This window comes from Crinia signifera, chromosome 2, assembly GCF_055691185.1.
Source record: "Crinia signifera chromosome 2, ASM5569118v1, whole genome shotgun sequence".
In the NCBI taxonomy this organism is placed as follows: domain Eukaryota; kingdom Metazoa; phylum Chordata; class Amphibia; order Anura; family Myobatrachidae; genus Crinia; species Crinia signifera.
In genome coordinates this window covers 341143503-341169166 of record NC_139218.1, presented here as the reverse complement: position 1 = coordinate 341169166, position 25664 = coordinate 341143503, and positions in this window count along the sequence as shown.

Genomic DNA, 25664 nt, shown 5'->3' with positions numbered 1-25664 from the left:
CCTCGCCAACCCCCCCCCCCCCCTCTGGCTAAACTTCCTGAAGGGTCCTCATGGACCCCGGAAGGTAAACCCCTCCTCCCCCTAGTGAAGCAGGGGGGAGGAGGAGACGCCGGGGACAGCCTGCTTAGCTGTCCCCGGCGTGAGGGGATCAGGAGGCGGCAGGAAGGTGACGGAGACCCCCCGCACACCACAGTACAGGTATCGCGGGAGGCCTCCGTCACCGCACCACGATGCCAGCCGCATATGTTAGTACATATGCGCTGGCATCGCGCGGGGGGCCGCGAAGGGCGGTGATGTATTTTAATACATCTCGCCCTATATAGGCGAAAGTTCATGCAATACTACTATCAGTTATATGTATCTCAACAGATATATACCTCTGAAGAAATCCACAATTATTTAGCCCCTTACCTTATCACCAAATTCCAGAAATATTCTAGACATACCATTAACACTCTTAGAAATAGAAGCAGCAATAGCGGCAGACCCAGGGGGTAAAGCGCCAGGTATGGATGGGATTCCCCAGGAGATGTATAAAAAGCATAGCAAATTTTTCTCACAAAATTATTTAATGAGATATATGGGGAAAAAGGCTTTACCAAAATCTATGACTGAAGCCCTAATAATAACCCTATTAAAAAAGGATAAATATCCCAAGCTGGTTTCACCTACGCAACATCTCACGCATCAGACCATTCCTCTCCACTGACGCGACCAAAATTCTCATTCACTCTCTTGTCATCTCCCGCCTTGACTACTGCAACATCTTTCTCTCTGGGCTACCTCTCACCCGCCTCGCACCTCTCCAATCCATTCTTAATGCTGCTGCTAGGCTCATCTTCCTCTCCCGCCGCTCTACCTCCGCCTCCCCCCTCTGTTTATCTCTTCACTGGCTCCCCATTCCTTTCCGAGTTCTCTTTAAACTCCTCACCACCACCTACAAGGCTCTCTCCTCCTCCACAGCTCCCTACCTCTCTTCACTGATCTCTATCCACACTCCCTCCCGTCCTCTTCGCTCCATCGCTGACCGCCGACTGACCTCTCACCTAATCACCTCCTCCCACTCCCGTGTCCAAGATTTCTCTCGCGCTGCCCCCCTGCACTGGAACAACCTCCCGCCACCCATCAGGCTATCTGATTCCCTTACCTCCTTCAAGCGCTCCCTCAAAACCCACTTTTTTCGACTAGCCTATCCCTCCTCCTAACCTCTTTTGATCCTCCTATCCTGCCTCCGTTCCCCTCCATTCCTACTTATCCTATTGTATTTCGTTCGTCCACCCACCTATTTTTAGTATGTTAACTCTTATGAGCAGGGCCCTCCTTCCTCACGTACTCACCCTACCTCATTACCTCACCTGTGCTCCTGTCCTGTTCTTCCCTTCCTCTACTTCATCTTCAGTCTCCTTGACAATTTTGACACCTACTTCTGAACTGTTGCTGATTTTAGTTCTACCAGCTATACCCCTATTTATACTGTATCTTTCAACACACCCTGAAAGTTACCTTGTAATTTGTTTTTTTGTTTGCTATGTACGGCGCTGCGGACACTTTGCGGCGCCTTATAAATAAACGTACTACTACTACTACTACTACTAAATCCTATAGGCCCAATTCTTTATTAACCAGCAAAGTTCTTGCAACAACACTTAATCGGGTTATAAATGAAATTGTACATAATGATTAAACAGGCTTTATGCCTGGGAGGTCAATACCATCAAATTTAAGAAGGCTGTATTTACATCTCCAGACCAAACAGAAGGATAGGCAGGAGGTGGCCAATCAGCCAATCAGTGTGTGGCCAGTGTTTTCAAAATCAGAAGCGCTTCCCACACCACCGCCTGGCAGATAGCTCTAGTTATTTCCTAATCACTGCAGGGACCCGCCCACTTAATACACAGCACCTCAGGTACCCCCGTGCCACACAGACCCCCCCTCCTGCCCGCTCCAGCCAGCTCCAGTCTCTGCACCTCCACTCACCTCCATCCGGGGGGGGAGTGTGAACTCGACCAGATGGTGCAGCAGGTACCCCTCAGACCCCCGCAACCCCCCCCCCCCCCCACCCCCCTCGCCTGAGTCGCTCCGGTGCCTCCGCACTGGCCCTGGGGACACCATTGCACAGTGCCTGCAGTCTGGTAGAACTAGAAGCATTACAGGGCAGAAAGGTTTGGGGGGGGGGGGGGGGGGGGGTAAAAGGTATATCCGAGATAGGGCAACCGTATGATAAAGAGGGCTTCAGGCCATTTCAATCACTGAAGATAGATTTCTCACTTCCTAATAACCATCTATATAGGTATCTGCAACTGCGCCATGCCTGTGAAATTTAGTTTGACAGGGTTAAACCAGATTTGAAGGCCTCTTTAACAAAAAAAATATTCAAAAGAACTCCAGAACAACATGAGGTCTTTTAATAAGGCCCTTGTCCAGGAAGGTCATAATGATGACCTACTGGAATTAAACACTAAATGGGAAAAGGATGTTGGTGACATAACATGAGGATTGGAAAAGGACCCTAGCCAACATACAGAATGCAACAAAGCAGGCAAGGTTTCAACAGGTACAACCAGGGCTATTTTTGTGCAGGCTCCAGCAGGAACTGTGGCCCTTATTCTAGTTCACTCTTTCTGACAAAATATTTCTCAGATGGACAAAACCATGTGCACTGCAGGTGAGGCAGGTGTTACTTGTGCAGAGAGAATTAGATTTGGGTGGGGTTTTACACCTGCCTTACCTGCAGTGATTTTGTCCATCTAAGAAATATTTTGTCAGAAAGAATGAACTAGAATAAGGGCCTCAGTTCCTGCTGGAGCCTGCAGAAAAATAGCCCTGGGTACAACTATATATATAGTACATAGGACATATGTGACATTAGAACATCTGTACAAGTTCGGAGGTAGAGCCTAACTGCCCTAAGTGCTTGACTAACACAGACTCATTCTGGCACCTAATATGGATATATCCAAAGGTGGCTGACTTTTGGATAGAAGTGATTGAAATAATAGTGGCGATGGGCATCCCAGAAAATAGCTTCTCACCATTGGCATGTGCATTGTCCAAAATGAATAATGTGCTATCGGATAAATATTCAAGACAATTTCTGATAAATGTATGTACCCTTGCTAAGATCTGCATTGCCAGAAAATGGATGGGCCCAGATATGGTTATGTGGAAAGCATTAGTTAACACAACATTTGAGCATGAGAAATATGTGAACTTGGCTAGAGGGGCAGATGGGAGAAACCACTAGGTAACCAAGTATCAAGGAGACAGACTAGAACTGATTGAGAATATCAGGTAGAAATAACGTCTGGGGAACAAGAGTGGAGGAATATGGATAACAGAATGAAAACAGGTAGTGATGGTTAACCTAATGGGGGGTTGTGGGGGGGGGGGGGGTAGAGAAATATATACTTATATACTTGTATAAGTGGCTAAATATTAATGAACTAGGCAGAGGTGTAACTACACCGTTGTGGGCCCCATAGCAAAATTTTGAAAGGGCCCCCCCCCAGCACTTCACCCAAATGAGAACGGTGGGGGTGGGGGGAGAGTAAAAATAGCAAAGGGGGATGGGTATGATACAGTAGAAGGTATATTAGGTATAAGCAAAAGCAGGGCAAAAGGGGCAGGACAATAGAGACAGGATTGGACATTATTATATTTATAAGCAAAGAACAGTAGGGACAGTAAAGGACAATAGGGATGACAAGGGATAGGACAGGACAATAGAGATAGGAGGGGACATTAGGAACAAGCACAGGACAATAGGGACAGGACATCACTACTCACCAAGCATGCATTCTCCTTCATAGAATGGATCCAGGCCTCGTTGGGATGACACTCATACATCAGGGTGCAGGCATGGATCTCCTGCTGGAGGGGGGGGGGACCCCGGCAAGTGCTGTTTCCCCCCATGCTTGGTCTCTCTCGCTCACTTGGGTGGAGACACAGAAGGCGCAGGCAGCCTCTACTCCCTGCTTGGTCTCCTCCGAGTCCTCACACGCGCGCTACTGCTCCTCGCTGGTCTCCCCTGCTCACATGCACTAGGTGGCCAGTGACAGGAGCCGAAGGCAGCTGCTGCTCCCCACTTTCTTTACTCCGTAAAGTGATGGTTGGGGGGGGGGGGTCGGGGTCCCGGCAAGTGCTGCAATTCCATCGGCAGCAAGTGCTGCAGTTCCCCCGCCAGACCTCCCGCTCACATGTGCTGGGTGGGCGGAGAGCCGGAGACAACGCACAGGAGGCGCAGGCAGGCAGCTGCTTCTCCCCCTCCCATGGGGTGGGTGTATAGACAGGAGGCGCCGGCAAATGCTGTTCCCTGCTGGGTCTCCCCCCGCTAAGTACCAGCGCAGGAAAAGGCAGGGGACTGCTTGCTGTCCATGGGGCCCCCCCAGCCGCCGGGCCCCATAGCAGCTGCACCCCCTGCACCCATGGTAGTTCCGCCACTGGAACTAGGTGATTCTACGGGCGCTCTTCACACCGGCGTAAGGGGCTGCACCCGCTTAATTTGTGAACGGTTGTATATGAGAAATATGGTTAGAATTGTATGAAAGATGCCCTGTGTTGCAACTTGGTTGTCCGCGAATCGCGGGAGGGGGGGTCGCGGGGGGTGCCACGAATTGCGGGATGGGGGGTCGCGGGGGGTGCCGCGAATTGCGGAAGGGGGGGTTGAAGAGAATCGCGGGAGGGGGGGTGGCGGGGGTGGGTTGCCGCAAATCACGGGAGGGGGGGTTGCAGGGACGGGGGTTGCGGTGAATCGTGGGAGGGGGGCGCGGGGGTGTGCCGCGAATCGCGAGAGGGGGGTCACAGGGTGGGGTGCCGAGAATCGCGGGGGGGGGGAGGTCGCGGGGGGGTGTGTGCCGTGAATCGCGGGAGTGGGGGTTGCGGGGGGGGGGGTGGGGGTATGACGTGAATCGCTACAAGAAAAAATCAACACAGAAAGGTCAACACATGTAAATGTTGACATAAGTGTGGCACTTCATTGGTGTCCATGTCGACACATGAGAATGAATATGAAAACATTCAAAAAATGAAAAATAAATCTTCAAAAACTCATGTCAACCTTTTTCAATGTCGACCATAGCCATGTCAGTGTTTTGCATGTGCCATTTAATCCTGGGGCTGCCGCGAATCGCAGGGGGGGGCCGCGAATTGCGGGAGGGGGGGTCGCGGGAGGGCGGGGTTCACGGGGGTTCCGGTGGGGGGTTGCCGTGAATTGTGGGAGGGTGGGGGGTCGGGGGGATGCCGGGAGTCGTGGGAGGGGGGGTGACACAAATCGCCACAAGAAAAAATCAACACATAAATGTTGACATAAGAGTGGCACTTCATTGGTGTCCATGTCGAAACATGACAATGAATATGAAAACATTAAAAAAATGAAAAATAACTGTTCAAAAACTCATGTCAACCTTTTTCATTGTCGACCATAGCCATGTCAGTGTTTTGCATGTGCCATTTAATCCTGGGGCTGCTGCGAATTGCGGGATGGCGGTCGCGGGGGGGGTGCCGCGAATCGTGCAAGGGGGGGTTGCGGGGGGGGGGGGTCTTTTTGCCCCGAATCGCGGGAGGGGGGGGTCGCGGGGGTGGGGTGTTTTTGCCGCGAATCGCGCTTGGGGGTCGGGTGTTGTTTTTGCCGCGAATCGCGGGAGGGTTCTTTTTTCCGCAAATCGCGGGAGGGGGGGTCGCAGGGGTGTTTTTGGCATGAATCGCGGGAGGGGGGGGGTCGCGGGGGGGGTGTTGCCGCGAATCGCGGGAGGGGGGGTCGCGGGGGGGCTGTGTGTTTTGCCGCAAATCGTGGGAGGGGGGGCACTCACCTGGTGGCTGTGGAGTAGCAGTGCTGGGCAGCATGGGAAGGCAGAGGGTGTCTGGCACTGTCTATGGGCTCACTGGGCTGGTTCTCTGTCATGTTAGTCAGTCATGTGAGTCAGAGGCTCCACCCAGCGTTATACACACACTCACACACTTTGAGTGACAGATGTAGCCAAATATATAAGAGATATAGTGGTACAATCCTGGACAGAAAGTATGGACAAAGCGCAATGGTCTCCGTGTCCCTTATGGGGAAAAGGGGGAGAATAGGTAGGTATCACATACAATAAGATAAGATACATGAGCACGAAATATCACGCTATAAGATAAGATAAACACAGCTGAAATAGGCAATATATGTAATGCCAAAATTGCACTAAAGCACAATAAACATGTCACTAAAGAAACTACTGAAAGTATTCAGTATTAGAAGTCCGAAACACCTTGTCCCAGGAATAAACAAGAATTTTATAGAATAAAAAAACCACAAGAGAGGGGGTAAATGTAAGGGAATATAATATAAATATTAGATATAATAAATACCTTTAATATAACGAAGGAATGGGACATTGGAGACCAATGTGCAGCACCATTAGAAAAAGAAGAACCAAAAAAACACATTGAACACAGGTTGTACACTCAAGAAATGCTTAAATAATAAAACCACAACAAGGGAATGTAACCAATGTTATTTTTGTTTTAATGAAAACAAATAATAAAGTTGAAATTTAAATAAAAAAAGAATACATCCACATCAGCTTTTTCAGGCTATCCTTGGGCACAGACCACCCCATTCCTTTGCTAAACTAACATGATTGATAACATTCTGTTGTTTAATACCTCGCAGAATAAAAACCCTACTAAACAGTGCTATTTCTTGGTGCTGAAGGTCTCTGAAAGTGAGGACCCTGTGCAGTTTGTCTGATGCTCTTTCAGAGGTCATTCCAGAAATCCCCCATAATCGCTTTACTTTAGCACTGGTGTCTGAAAAGGTCATGATATACAAAAAAATCAGTAACCACCAACAACCAATCAAACTCTATCTATTATCTTCTAGGCGGTGCTAAATAAATAAGGAGTAGAATGTGATTGGTTGCTATGGGCAACATCACATCTTCAATAGAACTTAGAACTTAGTAAGTTTACCCCAAAGAGAAAACTTGCTGTCTCCATTCACAGGTGGTGCCACTATACCAGGTAGGCGAAGAGGATCGTTGGGGCCTGTTACAGTGAAACTCCTGAAACGCTTTTTTTTTTTTTTACTTTCGCTTTACCTCAGCCTTTATAAAAATCAATCTGGCTCAAAACCCACTAAATGTTCATGAAAACCGTGTTTTCACTGATGCAATATATGAAAGATTACTGTGTAAAGTATTCTCATGAAAAACATAAAAATAATGTTCTCGTGCTTTCATTAAGGGTCTAATAGTAACTAAATTCCAGAACTCATCTTACCAGCTGTTTAATCTATTCAAATTTATAACAATGCAGATTAGGCAGCGAACATAAATATTACTACAGCAATTACTCATTGTAATTAATCAAAATGGCTGAATTTAAATGACTTTGCTCTGACACAGAGAAAATTTTTATGTGCACTGGACACAATCACATTAAAAGATAATGCCTAGTTTAAGATAGAAAGTATCCTTACTGAGTACAGAAGTTCATATGTTTTATAAACTGAAATGCAAGATGTTTAATACTGGAAACAGACGATACAAATGGCCAATTAATATGCTAATTCTTCTGCACTTTATTGATATTTGGAAAGCATGGCCCACATTGCTATCTCGTTCGGAGTCAAAATGCCATTAAAAAGTTATCTGATTTCTGGGTAATGGTGTCTAAGTCGCTATTACAGTTTCTTTGATATCCAAATAGGCCCACTGTGTCCTATATCGCTAACAGTGATGAAGATAAGGGGCCTTATATCCGTGTAAGCTTGTAGACTAGATAACATATTTTGATGACATCTAGCTTCCTTTTGGAAGTGCCTTATGATTTCATAATACTATGTTTGCTGCATTCTGCTGGGCATAGGGTGAAAAGTTAAAAGGCCATATTCATGTTGGTAAGTAAAACAAAAAGGCAAGCAAATGGGCAAACCCCTGCAGGTGGTGCAGATGTATCATGTGGAGAGATTTCGATTTGAGGGGTGTGTGTTTAAATTGAAATCGAATAAACATTGTAATAGCAGATGTGTGACCTCTTAGCATGTATATAATCATAACTTAAACCTGAAAACATTTAAACCTGAAATAACGACTCGGAGACATAGGTTGGGCAGAAATTGTTAGCTGAATTTATTTGAAACCTTTTAAGCTAATTTTAATGTTTGATTTTAATTAATATTTAATGGTGGCCCAGAAAGAATGGCTATTCAACTAAGCTCCACCCCAAACTAGCATACGTAATTTGGCCTAACTCAAAAGCGGTTTCCACGCCACCTACTGCACTGACTACCCACCCATCCGGGGTGTGGTCGCTGTCCCCGAGCGGGTGATCCAGCGAAGGCCTAAGCCAATGAGAGGTGAGCGCACCGAAACAAACCAAATACGCTGCAAACATAACTTAATGAAAGCCTTAAAATCTATTAACTTGCCGTTCTTTCCCGCCTATCAGCCAACACGATTAAACCGCACCCCAAACCAATTAACGGGGAAGGGAGGGTGGGAAACTTTTCAGGAAAGAGAGGAAGACTCCTCCCTTTCCTGACTTAATATCCCAGCTAACAGGCCAATTCCCCATGTCCCTATAGGCTACCCCCGAGTCACATGCTATCAGAGGTACACACCCAGCGTATCATGTTTAACTCCCTTCATGTCTATGCAGCCATTACATTGTTCGGCTGAGTACACATTGGATGACACAGCAAATGATGAAATGTCACTAAGGATTTCCCTTGAACTCCTTGACAAACCATCCTAATTATCATAGGGCCTAATTCAGACTTGATCGCAAAGCACAAATGGACAAAATAATGCCTGCGCACAGCATCTCTTCAGTGCAGGGAGGAGGGTGGGAGGGCACGGAGGGAGCAGGGGGATGCCTAGCTGATAGATGAGTGCTGAGCAAGCCCCAAAAATGACAAAAACAGGGGGTCGTGGTGCTAGGGCTCACCCTTTAAGCTCTGCCCACCCGGTAGCCCCACACCTTTTTTGTACCATATGCACCTCTGGAAGGTATGGTAAAGTCTTGAGTGTATATTTCAATGATTCTCTAATCGGGGAATTTGGCACTGTACGGGGAAGAGAGTTCCATAGAGTTAGAACCAGAGCTGAAGGCTCGTCCCCCAGATGAGTTCAGGGAGATTCTAGGTACACTTAGTAGTCCTTTATCTGCAGATCGCAGTTCACAAGAGGGGTAATCGGGAATCAGAAACTGCTTCAAGTACCCTGGGCTCTGGTCATGAAGGCTTTGAAAGTCAATAAGCCAATCAGAAGTAATGTGGCTGGAACAGGGCTGGTTGGTCAATATAAATGTATTTACATCCCTTGCACAACATCATGGTTTGTTTCAGATACAAGGTTACTTGTTGGGATTTTTTTTTGCGTTACTTACAAACATGATTCAGGCCTAAAGCCAAAGCACGGTCTACATCTACCTTTATTGGATTGAACAATGTCCTATATTTTCCAAAATATACTATTTATTTATTCAATCTTCAGACCGCCAATTTTAGATTATTCAAAGTAAAGGGGCAATGTACAGGTAACTGCCTTTATTTCCAAGTGACATAAGTAGATTGTTGATATTTTAAATATATTGTTATTACTGTCCTTCTGGCATATTTCATATGCCTAAAAAAAGGAACTGAAATGTTACAGATTATGCTAAAATTAAATTCTGTCCTTGTCCAAAGTAGATGTTTTTAAGGATGTCTTACCGCGACCTTCTGAATCTCGTAAATATTTTTGCACATATGAATTGTTGTGTTTATGTCTGTATTTAGACTGTCACAATTGTAACTAGAATTTTATGTATACAGAAGACCTATATATGTCGTTTACTCGCAGTCTTTTAAATGTAAGTTATTGCCCCTTTGAAAAATAAGCCATCTTGCCTTGTAAAGCCACGCACCACACATGGGCCCTTATTCTGATCTGTGCGGAAATTCCCGCATTCTTACGGAGCGGTCAGCACGCCACGGTGTTTTGCCGCATGCGGCCATCGTCCGTAGAAACGCCCACGTGTCCTCCGCATTCGGACGGACTCACTCTTTAAGAACAGGGCGTGTTTACGGACGACATACAAAGCATGCGTGTGCGGGCGAAACACTCCGATTCGGCACGGTATTACAGAGTATTACAGAGTATGCTCGGGAATACCGCATCCGAACGGGAGCCAAGCGGTGCTACCGCACGTAAGCGGAGTATTTACGCCAAACAACCCACTATGAAGTATCTTCTGCAATACATCACATGACCCACTTATTCAATTACCTATCCTCATAAAAAACTGCTTATTTGGACTTGGAATCAATTAGATTCCAATATATCCTTACAAGCATGCCTAACACATGCATTGCACACATTAACCCTTACAGCAATTGAAGTGCAATGGTTTGTATTACACCCTGTGTAAAAGATTATAACCAATCTACACATATACTATTTAAAGTGCAAATAAAACCAACAACTGTGAACTTGCATAAAGAATTTATTGAACCCGACAATTAACATAAATAAAAAAATATAAAATTATAAATTAAATAAGCAGGTCTTTAAGGTCCTGCAGGTCTGCTTGAGCGAGCCGCAGATGGTGCTCCAGTCGCCGGAGGGCCCCACGCACCCCCTCATCTGCCGGTGTGGTGTCATCTGTGGGCATGTCAAAGGGGCAACAATTAGTCATGTTATTCTTGCATACATTTCACATACTGCGACATAAATTGCACAAATGCTAGGTGACATGTGTGTATATATATATATATATATCTATGTAGAGCATGGGTCCTCAAACTGCGGCCCTCCAGATGTTGTGAAACTACAAATCCCAGCATGCCTTGCCACAGTGTTGCTATAAGGAAGTGTTAAAACTGTGGCAAGGCATGGCGGGATTTGTAGTTTCACAACATCTGGAGGGCCGCAGTTTGAGGACCCATGATGTAGAGAGATAGAGACACACATAGATAAATAGATATGACACATACATATATACATACATGCTAACTTATTTACTACATACTGTATTTTTTGGCCTATACCCTTTACTCTGCAGAAGACATAACAGTCATATTGTTTCTTCTCAGTCACAACCCACCCATGACTAACCAATGACAAGCAGGTCATGGCCTCCGTCAATAAGAACTTGTCACAATCTGCTCAGTCTAAGTTCAGTGATGGTTCGTGGCATGGGAGTTATGCAAATGTCAGGAATGCACAGTACACATCCTCAAAATCATAATTCTGTCTAAACCAACCTACAATTCTGTGAGGGCAAAAAAAAAATCTGAAGTACAGGGGGTGTTTAGGTAGAGGAGGCTCCTGGGACACTGGCAACTTCTGACTCCATTCCAAGGTAGGCCGGGCCATACTCCATTTATAGCATACATCCTAGAGTTTATAAATAACATTCACCAACAATATAGATTCCACTATTTGATGGGTCATAATCAACGCTTGCAGCAGGTGAATTTAATCCACAAATGATCCACTCATCCCTTTACTCCAGGATCCTGTTTAACTACAACGGTATGTGGCAGTCAAAATGGAGCTCCAACCCATCCCACAAACCGGTGTAATTGAGAGGTGTCCTGGATGAAAGGGATGCCTTGGACACCCCATCTAACCCGTACCTGTATCTGTAGCTACCCACTTTGGGGTCTATATGAATAGTATGGGAAAAATTTTTTTTATCAACAGTGCTACATAACAAATACCAGTACAACTACTTCATGAATGATGCATTATGTTAACATACCGATCTGCTGATATTCCGGGGCCTGGCACGCCTCCTCCCCATCGTCATCCGACTCCTCCGGGGCAACCGTGGCCTCCTCAGACCCCTCCTCCGCCAGCTCCTCTGCACCAACAACCTCCTCCTCCAACTCCTCCTCCTCCACCTCCTCCTCCTCCTCCTCCTCCTCCTCCTCCTCCTCCACCACCACCACCTCCTCCACCTCCTCCTCCGCCACCAACACCTCCTCCTCCGCAACCAACTCCGCTTCCACATCCTCCTCCACCACCTCCTCACGCACCTCCTCCTCCTCCACCACCATCTCCTCCTCCTCCACTTCCTCCTCCTCCACCATTGCCGCCACCTCCTCCTCCGGGTCTTGGCCCTCCTCCTGTGCCAGGGCTGCCTCCGCCTCTTCACGGGCCTGTTGTGCTTGGGCTCGTGCTGTGTGTTAGAAAAAAACATCATGGTCAATGTGGGGTCATTGGGGCACATGTATTAATCCATAACAAGACATACATGGAAGGGTGATAATGATGGCAAACGATGCAGGAAAGTAGCTCCTTACTGTTAATGGATTCCAAATAGTGACATTTAAATTAGTATGTGATTGGTAGTAATTTGTTCACACATTACAACCCAGGCATTTATCAATGTGTAACACATATTAGATCTGGCACATTGTATGCATCATAATCCTCAATGCTATGGCATTACATATAAAAGCCACATGACTGCATGTTAACCAGGAAGAAGCACACATAACAGTCTATGGACTTTTAAACCCATGGACACCCACTTATCATGAGACACATTTTATTGTTTATATATGCTATGTTGTAAGTGCGAAATTTCATAGCTAAAATACTCACAATCAGCAATTTCGCCCCTGAGTTGCTGAAGCAGCTGGGGCTGGCGCCTGCGGAGGTCCGACCACCGCCTCTCCAGCTGCCCGAGGGACCTCCGCACCCGAGTGCGGGCGTAAATTCGGCGCCCTGCCGCAGCATAGGCCCTCCGCTTATGCCTGTTCGTTATAAAGGGCCCTGCACGGCCCAGCCTTGTCTCCATGACGGAGACAAGAACCCGCAGCTCCGCATGTGTGAAGGGTTCTGCCCTTCGTGTCTCCGCCATGTTGACAATGGCATCTATCAACCAATCAGCTGGTGGCATTGGTTGATCACAGTTATTTGTGTTAATAACTTTATTGTTCATCTTTACATGAACAGCGTCTCTGCGCCAACACAAATGGTGACAAATTCGCTTGCCTTCCAAACAGTAGTGTTGATGTATGGCAATGAACAAATCTGATATATATAAAACACAGTGTGTATGCACTTAGCAAATCCAATGACGCCTCGCTCCGCCAAGCAACGCGTGCTATAGCTTAGCAACGCATAGCTGTACTTAGCATTATTTACTCTATGCATCTATGTGTATGCGTACATTTATGTGTAAAAGACACATACACACACTTGCAGGTATCCTGAGACCACCATTATACAACAGCCCTGCCTGCCTGCCTGCCTGCCTGCCTGCCTGCCTGGCTGCCTGCTCCTTGAAATGTAGAAACATGTGAATAAATTCTAATATCATATATATAGATATATATATATATATATATATATATATATATATATATCTGCAAACAAATCAGACATCAACACATGAAAAAATCCCAAACACATTACAGAATAAATCAATGTACTCACCAGTCATCAGGGATAGTATCAACTACAATAATGAAGATATAACAAACACATAAGATCCCTTGAACAAGGTATAATAATTCGCACCAATATTTAACTTCCCACAAAACTAAGCACATATGATAAATATCTCCTATTTCTTTGCCATTAGGAGGGCAGGCTGGCTAATTTTCGTGTTGTAACACTGACAACTAACACACTGTACTTATTTGCAGGGGTGATTTGTACAATAATTGGTGTGTTCTGTGAACTCGATAACATGTACCTGAAGTATCTTTGCGCCACAGAGTCCCGCAGCTGGTATCCCCTCCGGCATTCAGGGGCGCGGGATGGGCGCATGGGCGGATCTTGCGGCTCAGATGGTACCTCCCACTCATCAAAGGGTATCTCACGCCGCACAGCAATGTTGTGGAAAAATATACACAGGCCCACGATCCTCGACACCATTTCAGGCGCATATTGTAAGTCACCACCAGTGCGGTGGAGCACTCTAAATCGACCTTTTAAAAGGCCAATTGAGCGCTCCACCACTTGCCTGGTGGCAACATGCGCCCGATTGAATGCCTCCTGTGGGCCCGGTGCTGGGTAGCTGTACGGCGTAAGTAGCCAGGGCGTACATGGGTAACCGGAGTCACCCAGAACCCACGCATCACGGCCTTCCAGCTCTTGTAGTCTTTGCCATATCCCGGTTTGTCGGATGACATGAGAGTCATGGGCACTTCCGGGAAACTTCGAGTTGAAGGCGAGAATTTCCATGGATGGGCCACATACCACCATCACGTTCAGGGAGTGGAACAATTTGCGGTTCCTATATATCTTCTCACTTCGAGATGGAGGCACAAATGGTACATGGGTGCCATCCACAGCCCCTATCACATTAGGGAAGCCAGCAATTTGATGGAAGGCCTGCTGGCTTCTGCGCAGGGTCTCGGTGGCAAATGTCATGGCCATGAAGTGCCCCTTGCGCCTGAACATGGCCGACGTCACACGCCTCAGGATTCGGCAGAAGGCCGGCTGAGATATTCCAGCAAGTACTGCCACTACTTGTTGGAATGATCCTGAGGCGCAGAAATGCAACACCGCCAGCAGCTGTGTGTGAGGCGGAATTGCTGTCGTGATCCCGTGTAGAGGTTCCAAATCACTCTGAATTAGGGTGAGCAGATCCAGAATTACATGTGGGGGTAACCGGTACCTAGTAAGTACCTCATCATCGGGCATAGCAAACAGAGTCACCCGTGTGCGATAGATTCTAGCACGTCCTGGCCTCCTTGGGCGACGAGTGGGGAGAGCCGCAAGTGCCCTTAGCCTCCTCTCCATGTAGCGCAGAATAGCTTCTGCAACCTATAAAGAAATGAACATAAATACTGATGCACCTATGCACATAATGGCCATATCCCACTACAAATTGATTTGTAGCCTTCAATACGTACAATAGATGGCCGCCCCGTGTAATCCCGCAGATCCATTTGACTCTCTAATGATGACACAATAATATGAACTCAATACACACCGTCCAAAACACACATATAAAGGTGTCAGCATTTTTTGCCAACATCATGTACTATGAGACATTTCATCTATTGCTGGGACATGTTGTCCTGCAATAGATGAACCCACACATGTTTAAGACCTGTGAGTGAAATAGTGAACATGTGACATGTTGCAATAATGATACACGCACTTTGCTGGCCCAACAATCTGTAGTCAGTGAGGCAATGGTGCATACATTCATACACTTACATTGTTAATGGATATCATATCTACAAGGAGCATGGAAGAGCTTACCTTAGACCCTGACAAGTCCAGATCTGGAGACAAATGATTCTAGCAGCAACTCACTATTTATAGGGCTCTCACATGTGTGGTCTATAACAGTAGAGATGAGTATTGCATGATTTGTGGCCTGGATTATCTAAGGGATTGGGCTACTTTTAGCTTGCAATAAAACGCCACAATACCACAGTAGTCATAATTCAAATGTCATGTCATGCTAGCAAATAGCATGTGTATTGTGCAATAGTCACAGGTGTATCAGAAGATTCTATGCAATGTTAGCATTGGTGACCAGTATTTCATGTAGAACTTTCGCCAGGTTTTACACAATGGAATTTCCGCCACCGTATGCGGCGCGAAAAAACAGCGACGTACGCACACGCACGGAACGCAGCTGCCGCTGATGTCCGCCAAACAGGATACACAAACAGTATATAAAGGTCTATTAGAAGCTGACAATGTTGTTGCTAACATGTCTGGATCCCAACCAGAGCTGGACCCAGAGCTGCAGCAACTTTTTCACCAGCTGGACTCCAGCACCACCTATGTGCCACTGCACATGCAGGCAGTGGGTAATGAGGAGGCTGCTGGCCCTTCTACAGCAGGGCAAGCTGCACCTGACCATTCTACAGCAGGGCAACCTACACCTGGCTCTTCTGCAGCAGGCCAACCTGCAGCTGGCTCATATGCACCATCAGCAGAATTGTTTGGAACACAACCGGGGACTTCACAAGGTAGTAGCATGGCCAGCACTTCAAGTGCAGCGACTGGTGCCAGGGGGCGTGGCCAGGGACGTAGCAAGGGGCGAGCCAGTGCAACAGCGGAACCACCCAAAAAAAATAAGGCATATGAAGCACAGGAGCTGGCCATCCTGGTTCCCCGAGCACGTGATTGGATAGAGTGTCCATCCGAGAAGCTGACACACACACGCAGATGGAAGATTTGGGAACAGATAACGGCAGAGATTAATGAAGTAGCGCCACAAGTTCGTGAGGCCGACCATGTGAAGAAGAGGCAAGTTGTTTTGTGATACATGTGGCCAGTAATAGACAAGTAATGATTGAATTGATGCTTAGATGCATTTAGCAAATGGCCCGTGAGGTTGTTACGATACACATACATTATTGCCATGTTATTTTGTGGAGAGTTAGAGTAGGGTGATTGTGAATGTGTATTGTAACGGTTGATATCATAGTTGCATGTAATATTATATATGGGACATTAATCACATGTTGTAATATGTAGCACAGAGCAATGGCTGCAACAGCTAACATTGGGAGTGACATGTATTAATATGTCAACTTACATTGCAGGTGGCAGGACTTCAAAACCAACCTGAAGAGGAAGATGACCAAGCGGTGGGAACACAGCCAGACATCTGGGGCCGGGCCCATGCCATCAGGGCTAGAGCTCACCCCCCTGGAGGTGATGGCCGAGAGCTGTATAGCAGTTGAGGAGATCAGGGGGGTGAGCACGATGGATAGCGAGGCCCCAGCTGAAGTGTTTGCGTCTTTTCTGGAAGGTAAATATTGGTCATGCCATAAACTTGTGCAACTAATTATCGTAGAATGTCTCCTAATTGTGTTTATCTTTTCCCACAGACACCCCACCGCTTGGTGAGGACTCTGCTCAGGAGGTGGAGGAGTCCGTGCCACCTGGCCCCAGAGGTAGGCCTGTGCAGCAGCAGGCATCGGGCCAAGCCGATTTGGCCGCCTTGGCCCAGGTGCTTGGGGACATCAACCAGCAGGGAGACTTGGCATCAGAACGGGTGCGTAGGACCGAGGAGATCCTGGCGAGCTTGGTCAGCACCCAGCAGTCCATGGCTGCGAGCATGCAGGCCATGGCTGAGTCACATCAGGCCATGGCTGCAAGTGCTCAGGTGCTGGCCGAGCAAGCCACCCGCCAAAATGATCTCCTCCTCCACCATAATGAGCTTATGGTGGAGCTGATTACCAGCAACAGGGTCCTAATGTCATCCGTTTCTGGTGCATTACCACCGGAAACACTCCCTGCTGGCAGGAGGGGTAGACCAGCCAACCCCTCCACATCATCTGCTCCACCTGCCCCAGCATCTGGCCGTCCCCGAAGAGCTGCTGCACAGGCCAAGGAGGCTACCAAGGCCAAACGTGGTCGGAAATGAACTTGTGGCTGCAATAATCTCCGCCGTTATGTGTTCCCAAATCTTCCATTGTGCTGTGTGTGTCAGCTTCTTGTGTCCAATCACGTGCTCAGGGTAACCAGATGAGCCCTTGCTTCATATGTCCTTAGTGGTTCCCCTGTTGCCCTCTTTTGCCTGCCATTACTGTCAGCTGTACTTGAAGTGATGGCCATGGTACTATCTTGTGAAGTCCCCGGTTGTGTTCCAAATGATTCTGCTGATGGTGCATATGAGCCAGCTGCAGGTTGGCCTGCTGCAGAAGGGCCAGGTGTAGGGTGCCCTGCTGTTGAATGGTCAGGTGCAGCTTGCCCTGCTGTAGAAGGGCCAGCAGCCTCCTCATTTCACACTGGCTGCATGTGCAGTGGCACATAGGAGGTGCTGGAGTCCATCTGTGTGCAATTATATATGTTTTGTATTATTATTTATTTTGCAGCATTCCTGCCATGTTGTTTATTGTTTGTATGTATTATTTTATGGTCTTTGCATCACACTGGCATTGAGTGTGACATGAATATAAATAAATGTGTTTACTTTACCCAAAATGTGTGGTTTCATGAGTACATGTCGAATACACATGTGTATTGATAGTATTAATATTCTGTCATGTCCATTGTTAGCAGTTTGAAAGGTCTGACAAGTACAGCATATGTGGGGGACTAGTAAGGTTTCCTTGAAGCAGCAATGGTTTCAATTAAAGCACTGACAAGCGGCCTATTAGTGAGTAATGAGTAAAGGAGTAGATTCTATTGGGTTCAGGTGTTAATGGTTGTAGTCATTAGGCGTACGTTCGCCTACCGCATGAACGAGTGGTGTCCGCAAAGCAATAGTACACTTGTGGACACCGCACATTTCTGCCCTTTTTGATCGCGTGCATTCGGAGTGGTTTCCGAATGTACGCCCCCCAACATAAGTGTACTCCCCCGTGTCCGCCCATGTTTCCGCCCCGTTTTGCCCACTTTGAAACTACGCCCATGTGTCATTCCGCATGACGCCCATAATACGCCCCTATTTCCCGAATGATAGCGTGAACAGTTCTGGACGGGATTTGGCCGAACTGGTACCGAGTCAATGCGTGGCACATGCGCGTTGCGTTCTCCACGCATGTGCAGACGCCGTAAAGACGCGATCCGAAAGTATGCGGTAAAGTCCGCGTCAATCAGAATAAGGGCCATACACTGAACTGAAGAGTTTAAAGCAGGGTTGCCTACTTTTGAAAAACCATTTCAGGGAGAAAAGTCAAAGCCAGGGAGCGCGCCTTGCGTCCCCAGGGATGGGGCTTGTGACACCAGGGAGTGTTGGCGGCGCCATTGCCGTTAACTAACGCATGTGCGGCAGCTGCGGGAGAAAGGGGTCCTCTAAAGGGAATTTGTGAGATGTCCCAGTATTCATAGAGAGTCAGCATTTATTAAGAAATAACGGTACTTATGTAGTATCTGGGCTGCCGATTTCAAAATCGGGTCGGATCGGGAGATCGCATCGCATCGCATGCGACCATGCGATTCGATGCGATGCGATGCGATGCGATGACCCGATTTTTCCATAGGAATCAATGTTAAAATGGACTGAGTCCATTTTAACATGGAATTCAATGGGAAAAATGGGTCCTTTTCATACCCCTACTATCCAAGTGGGCATGGAGTTGGATATAAACCTGTGGCGAGCGTAGCGAGCCACCGAGCCCGAAGCGTGGCGAGCGAAGCGAGCCCCGCGAGGGGACGAATACCGTCCCCTCGCGGGGCTCGCTTCGCTCGCCACGCTTCGGGCTCGGTGGCTCGCTACGCTCGCCACAGGTTTATATCCAACTCCATGCCCACTTGGATAGTAGGGGTATGAAAAGGACCCATTTTTCCATAGGAATCATTTTAACATTGATTCCTATGGAAAAATCGGGTCATCGCATCCGATATCGGATGCGATGCGATGCGATGCGATGCGATATCGCATCGCATCGCATCTGATTGTATGCCTTAACTTAAGGCATACAATCAAAAAATCGGCAGCCCAGATACTACATAAGTACCGAAATAACATTTATTTATAAACTACCCATAATTTTAGGTCATATGCCTGAAAAAGTGCAATAAATGGTCTATATGAACTTGAGACCTGACAATCTATATGCAGCAAAGTGACAGGAAAAACAAGGCATGGACTAGAACCTTACCCCACTCCCTAAATGTAACCCCTCCCCTTGGAAGTACCAAACCCTAAACCCCCCTTTTCACTGCCTAACCCTAACCTTCCCTTATACATGTTAAGCTGCCCTGGTGGCTGAGGTTTCTGCCCAGCATCCAGTGGGGCAGAACTGCCTTAATGAGGAGAGAGGTGGCCAGTAAATGCATGAAACAGGAACCAGCCATTGTACAAATGTTATAGGCAGCTATAACTCTTCTTCTCCATTCACCTTACCTAAGCCTGACACACGCGGCATCCCCTCCTTCTTGCAGCCACCCGGCAGCAGTCTCTCCCCGGGCCGTGCTGCACTCTGTTCGTTGGCCTTGTCCCCGCACCACCAGCCAGCAGCAGCAGCTGCAGCAGTATATAGCCGCTGCGGGGACCGGGCGCCGGTGTATGGGGACAGGGCGGCGCAGATCACGCAAGGACAGCAGTGAGCTGAGCTCCAGCCGCTGCGGGAGAAAGATGCCCTCTTCCGGGAGTCCGTGAGATGTCCCAGGATTCCGGGAGTCTCACGGACATTCCGGGAGAGTCGGCATCCATGGTTTAAAGGGAGATTCCAGTGCCTGAAATCCCACCTGCCAAGATATATATTCAATTATAAAAAATCAGATTCAGCAGTACCATCTGTAACCACCAGGTTGTCTCTTTCAATCAGTTGCATTTTATTTTTAGACTGAACAAAGGCAGGATTCACATATACTATACGCGTGTAATTTATGTATTTAAAGTATAAAATGTTATTTAAAAATAAAAAGAGTGCAGGGTGCCCAAGTAAATCTTATGTTTGTCCCATGATACTTGCTTACAATTGTGCAAATTTTTCAAAAGCACTTTTGGGTACTTGTGTATTATCACGGCGCCCAGATATGCTACGTACGCTAACGTAGTGAAATCGCATTGCATCCGATTATTGTATGACATGCAATGCAATGCGATTTTCCTATGTAATTTATTCACTGCTCTCTGTCAGTGAATACATTACAAAAATCGTATCTGATATAAAATCGGATGCGATCGCATCCGATGTCGGATCCGATTTTTCATGGTTTTATGGCATTTAATGTACTGTAGAATGTGAATATATATGAAAAATCGGATCCGATATAAAATCGGATCTGATATCGGATCTGATTTTACATGATTTTATGGCATTTAATGTACTGTACAATGAGATGACACGCCACCCTGTCGCATCCTCCATGTATTACTTGTCCGCTCGCCCCGCTTCGGGCTCGGTGGCTCGCTGTGCTCGCCACATGTTATATCGGATACGATTTTTGTAATGTATTCACATTATACAGTACATTAAATGCCATAAAACCATGTACAATCGGATCCGATTTTATATCAGATCCGATTTTTGTAATGTATTCACTGACTGAGTGAATAAATTACATAGGAAAATCGAATTGCATCGCATGCCATACAATTATCGATGCGATTTTCTTATGCAGAATAGCCCACTAAGCTATTTGCTTAGTGGGCGCCGTGATAATACACTTTTGTGGTGTCACAGAAAAACAATAACTGATTTAGTACTAATTAGCACCACTGCTGATTATAAATAACCAAGAAGTCAGCAAATGCCATTGTATCATTGCTGTTGTTCATTTGAATGGAAGTAAACAAAAGCAACAACCTTCTTAATACTTAGGGCCAGATGTATCAAGCTTCAAAAAGTTATAAAGTGAAGAGTGATAAACAGCCAGCCAATCAGCTCCTACCTGGCATTTTTCAAACCCAGCCTGTAACATGACAGGTAGGATCTGATTGGTTGGCTATTCATCTCTCTCCATTTTATCACTTTTTGAAGCTTGGTACAGCTGACCCTTAAACTTGTGTTCCAACACTCCTAAAGCAATATGTCTCAGTTCATTCTTGATCTCCAGAAAAAGTATTTCTCAGTATTAGAAATACACTGGTGCATATGTGTCAAAGCTTAGAGAGAGATATAGTACAGGACAATCACATACCTCCCAACATTCAGTCCCTTTTGGCAGCCAGTAGTAGTAGTACATTTATTTATAAGGCGCCGCAAAGTGTCCGCAGCGCCGTACATAGCAAACAAAAAAAACAAATTACAAGGTAACGTACAGGGTGTGTTGAAAAATACAGTATAAATAGGGGTATAGCTGGGTTTTGAGGGAGCGCTTGAAGGAGGTAAGGGAATCAGATAGCCTGATGGGTAGCGGGAGGTTGTTCCAGTGCAGGGGGGCAGCGCGAGAGAAGTCTTGGACACGGGAGTGGGAGGAGGTGATTAGGTGAGAGGTCAGTCTGCGGTCAGCGATGGAGCGAAGAGGACGGGAGGGAGTGTGGATAGAGATCAGTGAAGAGAGGTATGGAGCTGTGGAGGAGGAGAGAGCCTTGTAGGTGGTGGTGAGGAGTTTAAAGAGAACTCGGAAAGGAATGGGGAGCCAGTGAAGAGATAGACAGAGGGGGGAGGCGGAGGTAGAGCGGCGGGAGAGGAAGATGAGCCTAGCAGCAGCGTTAAGAATGGATTGGAGAGGTGCGAGGCGGTTGAGAGGTAGCCCAGAAAGAAGGATGTTGCAGTAGTCAAGGCGGGAGATGACAAGAGAGTGAATGAGAATTTTGGTCGCGTCAGTGGAGAGGAATGGTCTGATGCGTGAGATGTTGCGTAGGTGAAAGCGGCAAGACTGTGAGAGAGCACGAATGTGGGGGGTGAAAGAGAGGGAGGAGTCAATGATGACACCGAGGCAGCGCGTTTGGTCGGTGGAGGTGATCTCGGTTTCACCAATGCTGATGGAGATAGTGGGAGAAGAGGGGATGTTCGGGGGATGGAAGATTAGAAGTTCAGTTTTAGCCATGTTTAGTTTCAGGAAGCGTTGGGTCATCCAGGCTGAGATGGCCGTGAGGCATTCGGAGACCTTGGACAGGAGTGATGGGGATAAGTCAGGGGAGGAGAGATAGATTAGGGTATCATCAGCAAAAAGGTGGTAATGAAAACCATAGGAGCCAGGTGCTGAAAGTGGTTGTGGCCTCGTCAAAGGGGCATGGCTTCACAGGGATGATGCTCCCATGAGCCATGTCTCCTACTGTCAATCACTATGGGGGCATAGCCAGTGCTCTGAGAGCTGCTGGCATGCCCCCTGTCCTTCAGTCCTGTGCACAGCATCAATTCACTGCTACTCTGCTCATGGGTGAGACAGTTGGACATTCACAAAAAAGCGTGAGTGTTCTGTAAAAATCATACAGCTAACTGCCCTGTTACAGGCTGTCATTTAAAAAAGGATAGTTAGGATCTGATTGGTTGGTACTTTACCTCTCTCCATTGTATATCTCTCCAAGCATTGATGCATATGCCTCAGGGTGTTTTGTTTGTGTTTCTTGTTATACTGTAATAACACTGGAGCATCAATAGTAGCTATAGTGGCTCTTTATTCAGACATTACCAAATTGTAACCCTTTGAGTGACAATGTCTGTGAGAGATGTGCAGAGTATCCGGTAAATTTGGCAGCAGGGACCAAATATGTTATATAAATTTGAATAAAAAAATGTGTCAAAAAAGATTGTATTTCCTATGTAAGGTAATAATTACAGGTCATTATGATGAATAGAAATGTTTGCTTGGCAATTTTCACACCTATTTAGAAAAATTGGTCTTTTTACAGTGGATTTAACAGTGCAGACGGTCTATAGTATAGGCTGTTTAAAAAATATAGTGCTCAGGAAAAGGTTAAACTAATCATAATAAATAAATACACAAACATAATAGTTCCGCTCACAATCTCCCACTTCATGCTAAGGCTCCTGTCTCCTCCTCCTGGTAGCTGCTTTCCGGTCCATTGCGGTGTTTGAAGGCTCAGATCCACACATACAGTAAATGTGGTAGAAGAAGCTGGAACACTGGGCATGTTGCAGCAGCTCTGCTCTGTCCCTTACACTGCATGGTGTGGTAGCAGCTCTATTGATCATATTATATACCAGTGCTATTGTCATAATTGAAAGCACTTGCCAAGAGGACACTGCAAACGGGTTGTTCACACAAAATCGGGTCAGCTGGGAGGTATGACTTAGATAGCACAAGTAGGAAATTCATGTATAGAGCCATTTTCCTGCGTATTGGGGGCTATTCCCAGCCTTGCTTTCGGTGTGTGTCTGTGCTTATGTCTGTTTCCAATGTTTGTTTGTAAAATGAAAAGGGTACTGTAGTGACCCAGGGTTATGTGTGGCATCTTTCATTAGTTTTGGGTCCCAGTACTGTGCTAGCTCCTGGTTCTGGACGGTTGATAACGGAACCACAGGCAGAAGGTCAGTCCCTGGTAGTTGGTAATTAGAAGTTGTTGAAAAGAAGATGAACTAAAAATACAAATGATTGGTATGCCCAGAGATTCAAATGTTCTTTAAACACTGAAGGATATTGGATTAAAAGAACTGCCGAAACGGCATTCTTGTGAGCCTGTCTGTAAATGTACATAATCCTCAATGCTTCTGCTCTCTGACAATTCTGTAAATAGATGCCCTGGAGACAGTTGAGTCTTTGAGAGGAATTGGATTTGTATTCATATCTTCCATATGTTTTTCTTAATATTGGTACCTAAAAGTACCACACAGACCGTGACACATTTACTTGCCTCCTGCTCATTTGTATTAAAATTAAAATACTGCACATCTAACTAGAACTAAAGTATTCAATGAGGAAATCAGCCCCAAGTCCAAAAGACATTGTAACAACGCACCAAAAACACAGCGACACCATGATCTATCTTCCCCAAACCATGGCATAGCTGACTAAAGCCAATCAGAGGGTGGTGTGTGGCATCCACAGACAGGCTGTTCATTTGCAGTGCTGGGCGTGATTTATCTGTGGGATATAGGTAGAGGAGAGAGGATGATGAGGGCCATTAAAATGTAGGGCGATGCTTTTTATGATTGAAGTCTGTATTACAACGGCCATAAAGCAAGGCAGCGAGCGGCCATTAACATTTCCATCATCAGATCTCGCAGCCTGTCACAAGCGCATAACTCATCTTTACTGCGTCGCTCTATACGCCGGGCCTGATACAATGTCTGAAGAGATACGCAGCATTCATGGCGAGGTGGGGGGAAGAGCTTGCTTGGAATGTAATGTCCTTCACGGAATTATTCCCCCATTCTAACCAAACCCTCTTCATTGACCCCCTCCCTTCCTCAGCCACACACTCTTTCACTCAGGCACATGGGAACTCTCTCTCTCTCCAGTTGTGACAGTGCATTCCACCTCCTAGCACCCCCCTGCTGGCACACATCTTCCTGACATACTGCTTATAAAGAGCTGAGGGACTGCACTTGGCAGCGCACACCGTTCTCTCCACAACATGCAGTGATGCCAATACGCAGAGCTTTTCCCAAACACTGCACACAGTCAATAACAAGAAATTTCATATTTATTTTGTGGTCATTCACTACCGACCTATCCAGAACACAAACACCAAATGCACTGATGGAAATGAGATGATGGCAAAATTGCCCTTCTCCCGTTCCGGATGTTGTTCTCTGCTGATTCGGTTGTCTATTGTAGGTGAATAGAGAGAGCCAAGTGTGTTTACTTGGGTATATATATATATATATATATATATATATATATATATATATATATATATATATATATATATATATATATATATATATTATATTAACCCATTGATTACCAATCATGGCATTTATTTATTTTATTTATTAACAGTTTCTTATATAGTGCATACATATTACGCAGCGCTTTAAAAAAAGCACAGATATGAGCAAAAACACATAACGAATTACAGCACAAGACAGTTTAGGACAAGTACATGGTTAACCCCTTCCTGACAGAGCCAGTTTTTGCGTTCCTGACAGAGCCCTTTTTTTCAAATCTGACATGTATCACTTAAGTGGGGATAACTTTTTTTTGCTTTTACTTATCCCAGTGATTTTGAGATTGTTTTTTCGTGACACATTGTACTTCAAGTTAGTGGTAAATTTTCGTCGATACAGTCTGTGTTTTTTTGTGAAAAATACCAAAATGTCGGAAAAAAATGGAAAATTTTGCGATTTGCAAAATGTTAAATTTTCTGCTTGTGAGACAAATAATCTTACCACTCAAAATAGTTAATAACTAACATAGACCATATGTATACTTTATGTTGCCATCATTATTTCAACCTCATTTTTA